Here is a 17,582-nt window from a genome sequence, read left to right on the forward strand (position 1 = left end):
GCAGGGGGCACCAGGGCAATTGCTTTGGGTGCCAATGGGTTACTTCGAGGCCTGACCTATATATTCCTAGAAATATTAGATATGATTGTGAATTAATTCAATATCAAGCGACAACTAAGTTTATGAACATTTTTGAAACAGTGCTGAGAACAACCAAGATAATAACCGCATCCCTTTCAAATTGCGTAAATATTACAAGCGATATCAAATAACAAACCACAAAAAAAGAGAGACCACCAACATCAACATCGGGCTAGATAGCTCAGTTGGTGAAAAATGTTCACGCAGGAAAATAATCCTTTAAACATAGGAATACATAATCTCAGATTAACCATTTGGGGCATGAAGACTGCAATCTTGTTACATATTCACATTACTTTGAAGTGAAATGTCTCTCAAAACCCTTTATACTATGGAAAGCTGCTACTTGTAAGCTTCTAACAACAAGTTGTTATTGCCATTAAAGGGAAGGTACATGTTTGGTAATTACTCAAAACAAATATTAACTTAAAAACTGACTTGGTAACAAGCATTGGAGAGCTGTTGATAGTATAAAACATTGTGGGAAACGGCTCCCCTCTGAAGTAACATAGTTTTTGAGAAAGAGGTAATTTTATCACTAAAATATTAAAAGTCTTTTATTCCTATCTGAAAGCACACAAATTCGTCCAACAAGGGTGTTTTTTTCTTTCAGCGTTTTCTTGCAACTTCAATGACCAATTGAACTCAAATTTTCACAGGCTTGTTATTTTACGGTTATGATGGGATACACCAAGTGAGAACACTTGTCTTTGACAATTATCAAACGTTTACTGTACAGTGCCATTAACAGGTCTGTATGCTTCATTTCTAAATCTGAGGTCCAAAATCAAATTCGTGTAAAATTACTTCTTTCTTGAAAACTACATTACTTCAGAAGGAGCCATTTCTCACAATGTTTTATTCTATCAACAGCTCTACCAAGTAAGTTTTTATGCTACTAATTATTTTGAGGAATTACCAAACGTGTCCACTGCCTTTAGAGTATCAAGAATGAAAGTTCATTCCAATCCTTAATAAAACCATAGAGCAAGGAACAGAAAAACCAACCTAAGAAAGTGGATTGCATTCAGTGACCAACATGTTTTAGAGAAGAAGTAAAGCAGGAGAAGTTTAACCCAGTTTAACCATATTAACCACAAACAATTGCTGAATCTGTATCCAATATCAGGAGATTAGAAATCATGAAATATAAAACAGAACAATAAATTTCTCAGAGGTCAGTCGTTTGTTATCAATCAAGATTATTTTCCCACACTCTTGCATTACGAAAGTAACACGAAACTCTCAGCACCACATAGGGAAGTAAAAGCTAGAAAAACAATACCTGCATTGATCAAAAAATATAAATTGAAACATGATTTCTTCAATTCAAACCAAGTGTTCATTTTTAAAATTCCGGTTTATACTCATAACTGTATCAATGACACGGAACCATGAATAGAAAATGAAATAATTTTGATAATGATTCTTTGTTATGAAAGGAAAAAAAAAATAGTTAATGGCCTGCTGTTTTTGACTCGTTCTTGAATGTTTCAGAGTCGTTCTTGAATGGTTCTTTTTTAATGACAATTTTTTGTTGTAATTTTGACTCTTCCTTTTTTGGTTGCAGTTGTGGAAGATAGTGGTGGGTGGGGGTCAGCTCTGGATGAACAGGGTTTCCTGAAAGGAAGGCAGTGGACACATTTGGTTATTGTCAAAGACCGGTATTCTCACTTGGTGTATACATAGGATGCATAAAATAACAACTATATCCTAATTTTGTCCCAATTGGTCATCAAAGTTGCAAGAGAATAATGAAAGAAAAAACACCCTGGTTGCCCGAATTTGTGTGCTTTCAGGTGCCTAAGTGTAATAAAAGGCTTCAGGCCTGAAGCCTAATAATATTTAAGTGAGAAATTACCTCTTTCTCAAAAATTACCTTACTTCAGAGGGAGCCATTTCTCACAAGGTTTTATACTATCAACAACTCTCTGTAGCTGGTTTACCAAGTAGGTTTTTATGCTATTTTGAGTAATTACTCCAGTGCCTTTAAACTAGGTTTCTGGAGCAGGTGTCAACAATGGAAGAGACAAGGAAAGACAGAGCCACACCCCAAACCAAAACTTAGGGGTCACTCAAAGTATGAAAGTATGTGATACCTTCAGATATCCTGTCTTAGATGAAGGAACTTCCTACAAAAAAATTACTCTGACACAACAAAATGTAAGCTATCCAGTGAAGATAACGTGAAATTGAATACCTAACCCAAAGGAGTGGCCATTGAAATTAAAAGGGTTTTGATAACCTTTTGTAAATAAAGTTTTTGGCCATGACTTGAATTCCTACCCACTTTCACTGTGAATGAAGATCATGCATGGAGGGGTTCTTCCTCCATGGATCATGTAATATAATTTACATGTAAAAGTTCAGCCTCATTAGTTGACAAATTTTTGAGAAGAAAAAAAAAAGGTGAAAATCATGGAGCAATGTTTTCAGGAGAGTCGTGTAATCCATTGTACATGCATAATTTTGTCTCACTGAGACAATAGATATTTTGTGAAATTGTTTGACTCATTTCTCAAATACATGTACCACAGCACCTAAGCAAGTAATATCTAAAGAAATGCTTTCTGCTATCATTATCTTCAAATCGTGTAAGTTTAATGGTAAACTGCGGATGTTTGTGATTTGTGTATACAAAAAATACCAGAACCCTTTAACAGGCAGCACTAAAATTAAGAAAATCTAACATTTCATCTAAACTGAACAAAAGTCAGCCACACTCACAGGCAACAATTTGTAGGCTTTACAGTCAGTAGAGATGGAATCAGAGACGGAAATTCATGAGCTCATGTTTGATTCCATGCCCCCTGACATTTGTGTGTGAGGTGCTTCAAGTTGGTTTTGTTGTCTTGCCCCCAAGTGTGAATTCTAATTTTTTAAAGCCAGCACCCCCAGTGAGAATTCCTTCGCTTGACAATCCCCCTCCTGGTTACCACAATACTATAAAACGATTCGCATCCCTGGTATTATGCTAAGACTCCGACCTGGGTCTCGGTAAATTTAACAAAATACCTTTTTATTGACATTTCAGATTAGCTCCCCCTCCCGCAGCTAAACAACACGTCTTTTTAATATTTTTTCCCCCACCTCATTCAAGAAAAGTAAGGGAAGTACTCATGGTTAAAGGCACTGGTCAGGGACAATAGAGTACTTCGGTTCCAATCAAGCGAGTAACGGGTGATTTCCTAAACCCTGGCTATTTTCTTTGGAGTTATTGAGCTTGAAATAAATCCGTCTTTCAAGACACATTTTGTACAGGGTTTGACTAAACACACAGAAACAAACAGTGGTGGTGGCCGACGACACACCAATGTCTCCAACAGTTCTATATTAAATCACCATTTATAGGATTACAAGAGTGGGGGGGGGGGAAATTGAGCTTTTAGAAAGAAGGGTTTCTTTAATAGGAAACATAGGATTCGAACTGCCTCTAGCTACCGGGCAATCTCGGTAGGACTATGAGCTTTCCTCTAAAGGCGAGCAGACTAAGTTTACAAATCGAAATGTCAAGAGAAGACCAACCAAACCAGCTCTTTCCAGAGCCACCACTCCCTCAAAAGAGAATTATTACATTGTACCTGCAAGTTTACTATTATTTATAGTTTATTCTCGTCTTCTCCCTTCTCGTTTTGCTCTAAAAAGAGCGTTGAGAATATAGATCAGTGAACGGTTTCCCTAGTAGTATAGCAGAGCAAAACGCTATGCAAAATGTATCAGCTTCTCAAAAATCAATACTCAATATTAGCATCCAATGTGCACAAAAATAAATTCACGCTAAATGTTTTCCTTTTATTCAGATCCAGACTATTCTCCGCTTTGCATTTTTGTTTGCAAGCCGTAGGCCTAACTCGTGTTCCCCCAAAGTGATTTAAATAATAGGATATGTAAGGCATGTACGTGCCTTTGACTCCATGAGGAGAAGTAGAGCATATATTACACCTCCTGGGTAGCGTCACGTGGCATTAATCAAAATGGCCCTAAGGCATCATGCCGTCTATGGCGCACCTCCCTACAGGTACCGGGACAGATGCGACCGGAGTCAATGGGTGGTGAGATCAGAACTCATTAAATCACATCGCCTCAAATGATGTGCTGTACAGGAACGCATAAATGTTACTCTTAGTGCCGCGCCACGCCACGGTAAAAGAATACCAAGAACAAAGGTACTGGCGATTTGTTCTCATCAAATTCCGAGTCTGACTAAAAAGAGCAAAGGACAGGTTCTATGATTGCCGTAAGATTGCTGCATGCTGTGACACGTCAACCATTTCTTTGAACTACAAATCGGCAAATTTATCACACTTTTCTACTTGTTTTTTTTGGGTCCGTTCTTTTGGGGATTATGACTAATCGTTGAACTCTACACAGTTCAAGCTCGCAGTGAACTAGAGTACAGTGCACTGAGGTTTTCTTTATGTTGATGATTGTTGATTTGAGGCACAATAAGTGCTGTAGAACTTTTTTTTACCAACGAAAACAAATCTACGCACAGTTTTGCAGTAGGCCCAACTCTTAAAAATGATTTGTATTTTGTCAATTTCTGCCAAGAATTTGTTAAAGTATAAGTGCATTTTTTCCCTCGAAGGCATCCTTAAACAGTCGCATTAGATGAACACTTATTTTAAAGGGAAGGTAGGCCTATACGTTTGGTAGTCACTCTTAAAATTATTGGCAACAAAAACTTACTTGGTAAGAAGTAAGCAGGTTTCGGTAGTGTGTAAGGCATTTTGGAAATTATTTCACCTTTTAATAAGTAATGTGGTTATGGAAAAAGATCTCAGTTTTATCCCCAAAATTTGAATATAAGGAACACTACTGTCGGATACATTTCTCAGAATGTGCGTTCCAATTACGGATTATTCTTCCTGCGTGGACATAAATGCTCTGAATTTTCGAGGATATCTCCAAAGCGCGACGCCGACCACCTTTTGAAATGAAAGTTTCACAGGTAAGTTTTATTGTATATCACATATCTACATTTAGATGTACATGTATGTAGGATTGAAACCATCAAACGGTTCTAAAAACCAAAGGTATCCATCCTGCCTTCCCTTTTAGTCACTTTGAGGATTTTTTTTATTATTTAAGGGGCACTGAGGCCTAGACCAAGGCAGCAGAGCAAATACCATGTCTGTCACAACTTCACCACAGAGACCCGATAACTCAAGGCTATGTGAAGGCGGTCAACTGGGGATTTGAGTTCCCATGAATTGTGATTGTAACCTCTACATTCACCCATTTGACCACAACCCCTTAGAGCTGCTTAAAGCAGAAAATACTGCTTACACATTTTCTGCTAAGCAAAAATAATCAGGATACCAGTCACATATTGTACATGTGATATGGGATTTTGGCTGTTAACCTTATTCTGGTAAGCTTAATTTTATTAATTTTGGATTTTACCCATACACCGATGTGTGTCATGACTGCTTACTCAGTATTTTCCTGAACTGTGAACAAAAAGCACAGGCATAAGGCCCTATTACTCGGGTGGGGTTCGAACCCACGACTCTTGCAATTGTAGAGCAGTGTCTTGACCACCGAGGTTGCCCGGTAGCTAGATGCACTTCGAATCCTAGCTTAATTTTGTTTTGCTAAGCAACTTTTTGTGCCTCAAAGCAGTGCTATAACCTGGGCCCATGTTTTCATCCTAGGCCTTCCGACGACAGCATCTTGCAGAAAAACATACTTTTTCTCACGAAGCAAGAGCCAAGTTCCCACCCAATCATGCCCATAGGACAGATCCTAATCAAATCTGGTCCATCGAGCCCCTTAAGCCATTTTACTCCAGCAGATTTTTCCCTGGGATTAGATAAAGAGATTTAGCCGATCCCCCATCTGCACTTTGCACAGCCTGCCAGTGCCCCCTGGCCCAAGAACATTTTCCCTTAACATTTCAATGGATACTAGTAGGACAGCACTGGGGTAGGGTAGCACAGATTTTTATCAGAGTATTAACTACATGTTATGGTCCGAGCCTGCCATTGTGACATGAAAATGATTAGTTTCTTGCTATATTTACCCAGGACAAGATGAAAAGCTGCACGATCGATTATATTGATAAACTTGTCCTCTGTACTCTGCTGTAGGGTGATGTTAACAGCAACTTCAGTTAATTCTACCCCGTGTTGATGTTTTTTTTGTAAAATAGAATTTGACATTTTGCCATGAAAAGTTCAGCACTCGAACACAGATGAATTTCTTCTCTTTTGAATAAAGGAAGGTAACAATTTAGTCTATGAATTACACAACAACCAAGGCATGAACCAATTCAAATACTTAATCACAGCATAGAGGAAGGAAAATTCCTTCTTCCATAGAAAGATCGTTCACCAATGATCAAAGTAAGAGACGAAGAGTACACATCATTCAATCTAACAGGTAACCCTAACCCTTACCCTCCCCTTATCCTTTTCAAGTACCTAGTGGGTGTTTGTTTGGGTTAATCGCTGGGGGTTAAGGCATTAAGGAGGGATGGTGGTGGTGAAATAAGAAGGAGAAGTCATGGGTAAAAGTTGGGTCTCATGAAAACATCTAAAAGATTGTTTTCAATTTCTCCAGAAAATTGGAGTACAACTGCCAACGCAAGCTTAAAATGGCAATCCATCAGGCCTTATACTCCATGACTGGTCATTGCCTTGATGCCCTTAAAATGCTCCAGTGAAATGTACAATTTCATCATAGGGTGCAAGGAGAAAAAAGCCTTGGTGCCCTTGTCCTTTCAAAAACGAAACATACAGGCCTGAACCATGGTGGCTAAATATTATAGAGGCGTTACAATGATACTTCCTTGTAGTTAGCAGGAATGCCAGAAATGCAATGCCTGGCTTCCACACTGTCTGTCACATCAGTGTTCACACTAAACCTAACCATGCAAGGAGGCAAAACACGTAAAGAGTAGACAGTAAATCTGCTCACCTCAAATTCCACCACTCCATTCTCATCAGCTTCATGGGTTACTCACTGTACACGCTCAACAATAATCCATGGCTTTGTATTCTAGATAATTATAGTACTAACGATCACGAATTCAACAAAGACTTGACTTCATACACTGTGCGAGTGTCTGTGTACCACCACACGATTCACAACCAGTCGTGACCAATGCTTCAATGAGCTCAAGTCTTACTTAAGACCATGCTTAAGATGCCTTCCATCACTTCAAGATTCCTGGCTACAAATGCCAGACCCACAAGTGCCCCATCATCAAGTCCAATGTGGCTTGCCAGACCTATTATACATCTCAACGAGCATGATTGGCACACCATATGGCTGCCCAGACTGGCATGGTGATGACAAACTACCGACTGAGGGCCGAAAAAAAAATGTTTCTCATTCTAGCAGATGTCAAATTTTTGCCGAAGTTTGTTGTTAATTTTTAGACTTTAATTTTCATTTTGGCTCACTTTAAAGGCAGTGGACACTATTGGTAATTACTCAAAATAATTATTAGCATAAAACCTTGCTTGGTGACGAGTAATCGGGAGAGGTTAATGGTATAAAACATTGTGAGAAACGGCTCCCTCTGAAGTGCCATAGTTTTCGAGAAAGAAGTAATTTTCCACGAATTTGATTTCAAGACCTAAGATTTAGAACTCGAGGTCTTGAAATCAACCATCTAAACGCACACAAATTCGTGTGACATGGGTGTTTTTTTCTTTCATCATTATCTCGCAAGTTCGTTGACCATTGAGCTCAAATTTTCACAGGTTTATTGTTTTATGCATATGTTGAGATACACCAACTGTGAAGGCTAGTCTTTGACAATTACCAATAGTGTCCACTGCCTTTAAGAACATTTTGAAGTTTAGATGGTGAAATTTGCATTGGGATAAAGAATACTATTTTTGGGTTACCCATACAGCAATAAGTGCTAACAGTGCTAACAGTGTACTTACAGATTTTGTATCTTTTAACCATAAATTTGACAGATTTAAAAAGGGCAATGGATGCTCTTTGAGAAAACAGTTTTTAATGATTATGAAAACCATAAAACTGTTTGTTTATTGGGGTGTTTGTTTGTCTGTATTGTTTGTTTGTTATTGTTTGTTTTCTCTTCAGACGGGGAGGGCATCTTGCCACCACATCAACTTGATTGCTGTTTTGTTAAATTTGTTCCTTACAAAATGCTAACAGGTTTGTGTACATAATTATTACATAATCATACATTGCAATAAAAGTGTCACTTTGTACATTGCCAATTTAAAACAAAATATACTACTTTTACAAATTCTGCAAGGGTAGCTTTAAGATCAAATTGGTTCGGAGAATTGTGTTTAAATACACTAGACACTATTGATAATTGTCAAAGACCAGTCTCCTCACTTGGTGTATCTCATCATATGCATAAAATAACAAACCTGTGAAAAAACACCCTCCTTCACACGAATTTGTATGCTTTCTGATGCTTGATTTTGAGACCTCAAGTTCTAAACTTGAGGTCTCAAAATCAAATTAGTGGAAAATTACTGATTTCTCAAAAAACTACGTCACTTCAGAGGGAGCTGTTTCTCACAATGTTTTATACTATCAACCTCTCCCCATTACTCGTAATCAAGAAAGGTTTTATGATGATAATTATTTTGAGTAATTACCAATAGTGTCCACTGCCTTAAATATATTGAAATGTTGAATTTAATTGGTTGAAAACACTGTACAAACCATTCAATAAAAGACGAACAGATGGACCCACCTTTACTGTCAGCCGAAACTCATAACAAAAAATACCTTCAATAAAAAGCTAGACTATCCCATGGCCAACCGTTTCCCTTATGACAGATATTTTAAACACAGGTTGAGGCCAAACAAACTGATGACAGAATCTGATGATAGGGACTTAAAGGAACATTGTAGAATTGGGGTTTTGCTAACAAAACAATTGCTGGAGTTGTATAAATCCACCGCATACCTAAACTGACAAACCTGAAGAAGTTTGAGATCGATGACACATTTTTCATGAAATCGATCACTTTTCTACTACCATCATCATTAGATCCTGATAATTTTTGGGGTAAATCTGTGATTTTAGACAATTGTTTTCTCTAACCAATTCTGTAATGTTCCTTTAATCTGTCGGTGCAAGAAACAAAATTCTTGAGAAGTTACAAACAACACCCTGCTTTGCTTTGCCTTTTGATATTGCTGCTTGGCATTGATTGATGGGAAACACACTGGAACCGCATCACATGCCTTAAATAACATTGAGGATTGTCAACATTTGTATTGCTGGGCGTGGATTTTGTTACAGCAGCACATAGCCCTTTAAAGGCACTGCAGCCGATTTCACGAATTGCTAGGAATAATCCTATATCGAGTTAGGCATGTAACTCATCCTAATTTAGGATGGGTTCAATGCGTCCTAACTTCTTTGGATACGGAACATAACTCGTCTTGGGTGCTAAGAAATCCTAGGTTAGGAAGATTTTGGTGAAATCGACGGCTGGACACCTTTGGTAATTGTCGAAGACAAGTATTCTCAATTGGTGTATCCCAACAATGCATAAAATAACAAACCTTTGAAAATTTGACCTAAATTGGTCATTGAAATTACAAGAGATAATGAAAGAAAAAACACCCTTGTTGCAGAAATTTGTTTGCTTTCAGATACCTAATTAAATGCCTTTTCAGGCCTGAAGTCTTTTAATATTTCAGTGAGAAATTACCTCTTTCTCAAAAAATATGTTCAAAAGGAACCGTGTTAAAATGTTTTATAAATAACAGCTCTACCTCGCTTGTTACCAAGTAAGTTTTTTAAACCATTGTTTTGCGTTATTACCAGGAGTATCAACATTTGTTTTGCTGGGCCTAATTTTGTTACAGCACTTTTAACTTGTTTCTGATTAATGTTCAAATAGCTTCTCAAGAATTGCATTCCTTATAAAGCATGATGACTTCCCATCCTGATATTGTTTGTGCATTTTTAACCCTTTAAAAAAAAAGAGCAAAAACATTTTTGTGAAGATTAATGCAGTTGAGAGTAAAATCATCCTGGAAAAATAAATAAAAAAAGAGTTGGACAAAGTAATGATGACAGGGAAAAAACGGTTGCTTTAACAACTCTTTCTAAATAAATTGTGATCACCTGTTTCAATGGTGACCTAGTTGCATCTTTACTCTTGAAACATATATCAACAAAACAAAGTTATAAGCAATGTTATCAGAACCTACAAAAAACAGTTGCTTGTTTTCAACAAATATTTTGAGGTTTTCATTTTAGATGTGTCTACAGGCCTTGAATTCCACTACAGTAGGAGGGAAACGATTTTTTAAAGGACGCATCATCTTTCAATTTGAAAATCAGACTAAAATTTGTAAGCCGAGGCACCTAGGCCCAATTTCATAAGCAGACAATACTGCTGACAAGATGTCTGCTAATATAAAAAATAAGCAAGGAACCAGTGCACAAAACATACTACTTTAGCTGGTAACCCTTTACCAGTAAGCAAAATAGTTTGGTGCTTGTAATTGTTTTGTTTTGCTTAAGTAGCTCTATTAAATTGGGCCCAGCTGTGAGAAATAAAGGAGTTGATGTCTTCATCTGCAAAACAAATGACTAATGTAAAAAAAAATATACTTGGTAAAAAACATATACTTGAGCAGTCCAAAGGAACAAGGAACTTGTTCCAAGGAACTTCCAAAGAACTTGAGCAGTCCAACTGTTGTTGTCCTTTCACACCAGGTGTATTTTGTAAACAATTTGCATTCATGCTAATTAAAAAAGCAAGGGACCCCTGCTAAACTGCTGTCATTGTGAGAAGGGTCATTGTAGACCCAGAGTATCCCATGGCTAACATTCTCTCACCTCCTCCAAACTATTTTTCTGGCACCAGCCAGACTTTGAAAAGACTGGGGTCTCCAATTAGATCACATTACCAATCAATAACGCCTTAACTGGACCCAGTACAGTTATTTAGTGCTTGACTGTTAACAAAAGAAGCCACAAGATTTGATCAAGGCGTCTGGCACTCCCAATAAACTATTGAAACCACATGATGTGTGCTGTGGGAACATCATGAAGTTCACTTCTCAGTGGTTATGGGTTTGGATAAATTAAACTTGTGATTGAATTTCATAGCTCCATGGTGCTATTGGCACCGTGACACAATGTTTTCGTGCATGGTTCGAGTCTATCTTTCCAAGAATGTTTCACACACAAAAATTGAGTCATTTATGATTATTATGTGTGTGACGGTTATAAGGACATTGAGTCATTTATGATTATTACGTGTGTGACGGTTATAAGGACATACCCCACAAAGTTTACTTATAATAACTCTCTTATTGTACAGCAAACTACTCTTTCTCATTTTAAGACTTCCTTTAAAGACACCGGACACGACACTATTGGTAATTGTCAAAGACTAGCCTTCACAGTTGGTGTATCTCAACATATGCATAAAATAACAAACCTGTGAAAATTTCAGCTCAATCGGTCGTTGAAGTTGCGAGATAATAATGAAAGAAAAAACACCCTTGTCACATGAAGTTGTGTACGTTTAGATGGTTGATTTCGAGACCCCAAGTTCTAAATCTGAGGTCTCGAAATCAAATTTGTGGAAAATTTCTTCTTTCTCGAAAACTATGGCACTTCAGAGGGAGCCGTTTCTCACAATGTTTTATACCATCAATCTCTCTCCATTACTCGTCACCAAGAAAGGTTTTATGATAATAATTATTTTGAGCAATTACCAATAGTGTCCACTGCCTTTAATTATTAATGTCAGAATTGTATGTTTTATAGTTTGTATATGAGTCAGAGTGTATAAATTATAGTGACACTCACTTTCTAAATGCTTTCGTGAGAACCAACATTTAAACGGACTCCGTAATTCTCTTCTCTAAATTTTTCAGATCGAATAAATTCATTGTGATCAACGCTTCTCCTCATGACCCATTTATTCAACGACTCCATTTAACATCCTGGTGTCACATGTGTAAACTTAGTTGTTCTTATTCCTCCATGGTTGTTCTAAGGAACTTGGCAGCACACACAAAACAAAAATACGGTGACAAATAGTTTTTTTTTCAAGGAATCAATTTCTATGAATGATTCAATGGTTGTATATATAATGAAACATTTGACCAGTTTTGGTCGCAGGACGTTTGTTTACTTTTCAGTGGTCTTTATTTTCAGGGTTTGATTTTGGAAGACGAAGTCCATGGCCTCTGTGCAAATACAGGCATGTGGTTAGGGCGTCTTTCGACAAACATTTTCCTTTTTCTTGACTTGAAATTGCAACTTTGCAAGAACAAATCAAACTGAGTACTGAGTTAACAGGACACACTATCTCCTTTTTGATTTTTGGAACCGTCCAACTGGTTAAACCCTATCTAAAAGTAGATTTAAACAATAATAAAACTAACCTGTACAATCTTTTGTTTAAAGGTGGTCGTGTTTATGAGATATCGCCGAAAAGCCAGAGCGATTATAAATGTCAACCAGAGAGCTATCTTATTATATAGCTATATGATGTTAATGCAGGAAGAATAAATCAGTAGTTGGAAAACACAGTCTAAGAAACATCTGACAGTAGCGTTTCTCAGACTCAAATTTTGGGGGATAAAAACACATTACTTTAAAGTGAAATGATTTTCAAAATACTTAACACTATCAAAAAGCTGCTGCCCTTCTATTAGAAGGAAAACCAAGTATATTTTTATTGGCATCATTCTTAAGAGTGATTACCAACTGTCTACCATCCCTTTAAAATCAGGGATGATACAGGGAGTTTCGTGACACGGCAACCGCTTTTGTTAAGTGATCCTGGAATAAGGAGGATTACGGCACTAATCTGTCTGTCAGGAGGACCAGAGGGAAGATGGTCAGAATACTGTATAAATGAGTACAGGTACTAGTACATAATGTCATCCGCTATCACACAGCACTATCGAATGTACAACAACTGGGGGATAGGAAAAACTGCAGCATGGTCGAGGGAAAAGCATACATTTTGAAAATACGGGTTTTGCTTTTTAACAAATTCAATTTCTTTCCACAACACAAACACCCACAGAAAAATGCAAGCCCACTCTATTGACATTTCTCTGGAAATATATAATATGAAAAGAAAATTCAATTTCATGGTCTATTGCTCTTTACTGACAGAATTCCTACAAATTGCAATTGTTTGCAATTTGGAACGAAGTTGTGTTTATTTGTTTACAATGCGACAAAGAGATTTTATTTGTCACACTTTAACACTCCCATGATATTTACCAATTCTTCATTTATGATGCAATTGCACAGAGGCAAGTTAGTGAAAAAGCAATCAAGAAAAATAACTTTTTTTTTCTAAGAATTTCTTTGATCTGAAAGCTTTAGAAATGAGCAACTGTTTATTCCGATCTCAAATTCTGTGATCTTTTAAACTTGAATGTGATTCATAGCCAGACTTTAACAACAATTTTGCCAGAAAATTAACAGAAAAATTACTTTCTCTTTGACACTGAAGTATTCCAGGAAGACACCAAGTGAGATCATGATCGTGTTATATACGCCACCAGCAGGGGTATATTTGTCACCGATGAATCACTAATAAAAATAATAAAGATTAGATGCAGGCTTATACGCAGGTATTTACCATCATCTTTAGTGGGTGAGAAACAACTCTGACTAAAACAATGCGTAGTGGATTGTTCTTAAACAATCTCATAGCATTTGAGAAGGATGATGCTGGGTCAATAGGAGACTTTCCAACGCTAGGCGGCAGCAGACATACCGGGTAAATTTCCATTGTTTACGTAGTTCTGAACATGCGCATAATTCTGAGAACAATGGATTTACCCGGTAAGTCTGCTGCCCTCTATCGTCCCAGAAAGTCTCCCATTAAACTTACTTGCGCATTTCTATCATCACCACTTACACAGAGTGCTAAATTCTGTGTATGAAAAAAAACTACAATTGAAGTTTAACTGTTTTTTAAAGTGCTATTTCTGACACTGCTTACAACTTTTTCTAAGAAAGACAAATCCACTGGTAATTCAAGGTAAATGAGTGTGAACAAGAACTTTCATAGAGAGATGTTGTTTTTTCTTATATATTTCCATTCCTTGTGTGAATATGTACAATAAATGAACATCTGTCTATAGATGATGGCTAAATGTTCAAATGATAATTTAAAAAACTATCATTTCCGTACCAAAATGTAGGACTGCATATCAAAATAAATAACAAACTGATTAAAACAATAATAGTAATACAAATATTGTGCTCTAAATTAATAAATGATTCCCTGATCCTATTAATACAGCAGATATTGTTTCTCTTTTTTTTCAGAAGTATACCCTATCTTTTATAAATAAATGATCCCCATGCAAAGAAACCAGAATCAATTTGTGGAAAAAATACTATAACATGACCTTGTTGTGTCTCCGGGGAGGCTAGCAGATGCAGTTTATAATTACATTTAGACACTGGACTTTGTGAAAAAATTGATCGCTCACGAATGCACATACTTTCACATACAACATCGTCATCCTCTATGTGTAACCCAAGGAAAACAAGATTAGCCTCCATGCACTTGGTCACATACAAACATTACCTTCCTATGTCTCAGGAGACCAATTTCAAAAACCACACACTCATTTTTCACCACTTTGAAGTCCCATTACGGAATCCCCCCCCATATCTACATGTCCACAAATAAGCCATTACTGCAGTTATGTACACCAACAAAGCATTTCATTTCATTGCTACCCAATCTTATAAAAAAAAAATCTTGATGAGTAGTGAGTCATCTAACAGTCGCCAAGCTACATGTACAAGGACCAACAAGACTAATGAAAGTACTCAATATAGTGCAGTGGGTAACTTGCGCGACACAGAATCAAACAGAAATGGACTCTCAACCCAAAACATAATCTCGGATGCGGTTCTGACTGTGAGATTAGCGTGGGACGCTTAATGATAGAATTTCTTACCCCCGAGGCTATTTGTTAAACTTTTCATTATATATTCTGCATAATAAGAACATTTGGCTCGGATTCTGAATAATAATCGGTAAAAATGATAAATTATTAACAGAATGTACAGCTACCACGACATCTTGGTGCCGACTTACACTTCAAAAAGACTACAGGATTATTTGTAAGGGGCTTTGCAGAGCCAACACCATGGAAAATGCAGGGGGAATTCAGTGATATTTCAGGCCCAATCTTGAGTTGTATCTATAATAACAAGATATCTGCACACTATAAAACAGTCAAATTTAAGACCTTTTCAGGCCTGTATGCTCTGTTTTTGAAAGGGCAAGGGCACCCAGGCATTTTCTCCTTGGTTAAAGGGCACCCTATGAGGACATTGTAAATTTCTACTTGCGCATTTCAAGGGCACCGAGGCATTGACCAGGGGGCATATGGAGGCAATCGCCTTTGTTGCCTCTGTGAAGTATCGGGCCTGCTTTTTCAGACCCTTTTAATGCTATAGTTTTGTTCACATACTTTTACAATTTTTTACTAGCTGGGCCCAATTTCATCAAAGCCTCTAAGCACAAAAACTTGCCAAGCACAAAAAAGGATTGCTTAGCAGAAACAGGTTACCAGCCCTGGTATCACAGACCCCACTAAATTTTTGCTTAGCAAAGAAATTTTTTCAAGCATTATTAACCGCTTTATGAAATTGCGCCCAGGTAGGAAAATTCAATAGACCCCACTAAATTTTTGCTTAGCAAAGACATTTGTTCAAGCAGTATTAACAGCTTTATGAAATTGCACCCAGTTAGGAAAATTCAATATTCACTCAGACCTCAAATAACTGCAGTAAATGCTTTTTAATGCTTTTTAATGCCTTAAACTTGAACAGCATAGGTCAATTGAAGACTTTTTAAGAATCTGCAAAAACCCTGTATAAAAGAGTATATGCCACGTCATGTGAAAACGTGATTTGAGCTAAAGGCTGGTAAACAAGGAGGGGACAATTCATCCACGATTTACCCGACGAAGCTTTCCCCTTTGGCCCACTAACGACTTGAACATGCAAATAGCACTTGCATTAAATGAGCCATTCTAATTTGATAACCTAGAATGCCCAGGGAAAGTAGAGTGCCAGACACTGCAGTTCAATACTTAACACTTATTTTCCATGGACAAATCAAATTATAATATATTAGCCTTATCGTATTTGGAACATCTGAACAAAATAAGAAAAGTGGGGAAATCTCATAGTGTTATTTATAAGAACTAGAGGGCGCACTGGTGATGCTTCTTGCACAAACGCGACGGGACCGCAAGAAGACACGCGCGCGCCAGTCTGTACGCAATTGAATATGAAGTACACGTTGGAGATTGTGTTTATTGAACGCTACGCGATGCTGTTTTGTCAACTTACAAAATGGCCGCACAAACACACGCTGTGCGATGCCTGTTGTTTATTTTGTAAATTCTGTGAATTTGATCATTTAGCTAAACAATCTATCAGTATAGGAATCCCTACAGCATGGGGGAAAAACTAGTTTGAATTTCAAAATAAAAATGAATGAAAAACAAAAAAAAATAATCTTATTACAGCTTTTGATGACATTTTACTTTTAGAAATTTTAAACTTTCCAGAAGAAAAGAACAAACAGATGGGACGATTGATACAGATGGCAATCTCAATCGCTCCTTGCTGAGAAGATTTCTTACAACATAATTAGGTTAGAAATGACGCATGACGCAGAGGTGGTGGGCTGGAGCGTGGAACGGATCTGAGGCATCCTTGAGATTCTATACTCTTTCTCCGACCACTCATCAAGAAGATGTGTGCGAATTACACGACTGGCCGCATCTTGGAAGGAGAGATGCCAAACGGGCCGAGTGAGCCTCAGAAAAAAAATGACACACTTGATGACACGCCAGATATCTCTATCGTGGTCAGCCAGGAAAGCAAACAGAGCTCGTCGTATTGAATCATAACAGAACAACGTTTCTAAATGAGGGAGTAATCGTAGCTAGCCAACTGTGTTATTAGAACAGGATTTAAAGCAGCACGGCATTTGAAAGAGAAGTGATATGCGTTAAGAGATGTCATTATTATACTGATAATGAGATTCTTGCATTAGAAGTCTTGCATGTTATTCTAGATATTATTTAATAGGTGTTAATTATTACTATTACCATTAGTTGGTTTATTTCAGAAATAAAAGCTTTGAAGACTTAAAGGCAGCGGACACTATTGGTAATTACTCAAAATAATTATTAGCATAAAACCTTATTTGGTAACGAGTAATGGGGAGAGGTTGATAGTATAAAACATTGTGAGAAACTGCTCCCTCTGAAGTCACGTAGTTTTAGAGAAAGAAGTAATTTCCCCTGAATTTGATTTTGAGACCTCAGAATTATAATTTGAGGTCTCAAAATCAAGCATCTGAAAGCATACAACTTCATGTGACAAGGGTGTTTTTTCTTTCATTATTATCTCGCAACTTCGATGACCAATTGAGCTCAAACTTTCACAGGTTTGTTATTTTATGCATATGTTGAGATACACCAAGTGAGAAGACTGGTCTTTGACATACCAATAG

The 17,582-nt window shown here is 37.2% G+C and overlaps 1 protein-coding gene across 2 annotated transcripts in view; it reads right to left on the reverse strand.

The window, feature by feature from the left end:
• Window positions 1-7,255, reverse strand: part of LOC117303144 (breast cancer anti-estrogen resistance protein 3-like) — a 55,377-nt gene extending 48,122 nt beyond the window's left edge. For both annotated transcript variants that reach the window (XM_033787253.1, XM_033787251.1), the window contains exon 1: window positions 7,003-7,255. The gene's annotated coding sequence lies outside the window, so the exon portion shown is untranslated. The remainder of the gene's footprint in view (window positions 1-7,002) is intronic.
• Between the last annotated feature and the right edge of the window lie 10,327 nt (window positions 7,256-17,582).

This window comes from Asterias rubens, chromosome 19 (genome assembly GCF_902459465.1).
Source record: "Asterias rubens chromosome 19, eAstRub1.3, whole genome shotgun sequence".
Taxonomy (NCBI): Eukaryota; Metazoa; Echinodermata; class Asteroidea; order Forcipulatida; family Asteriidae; genus Asterias; species Asterias rubens.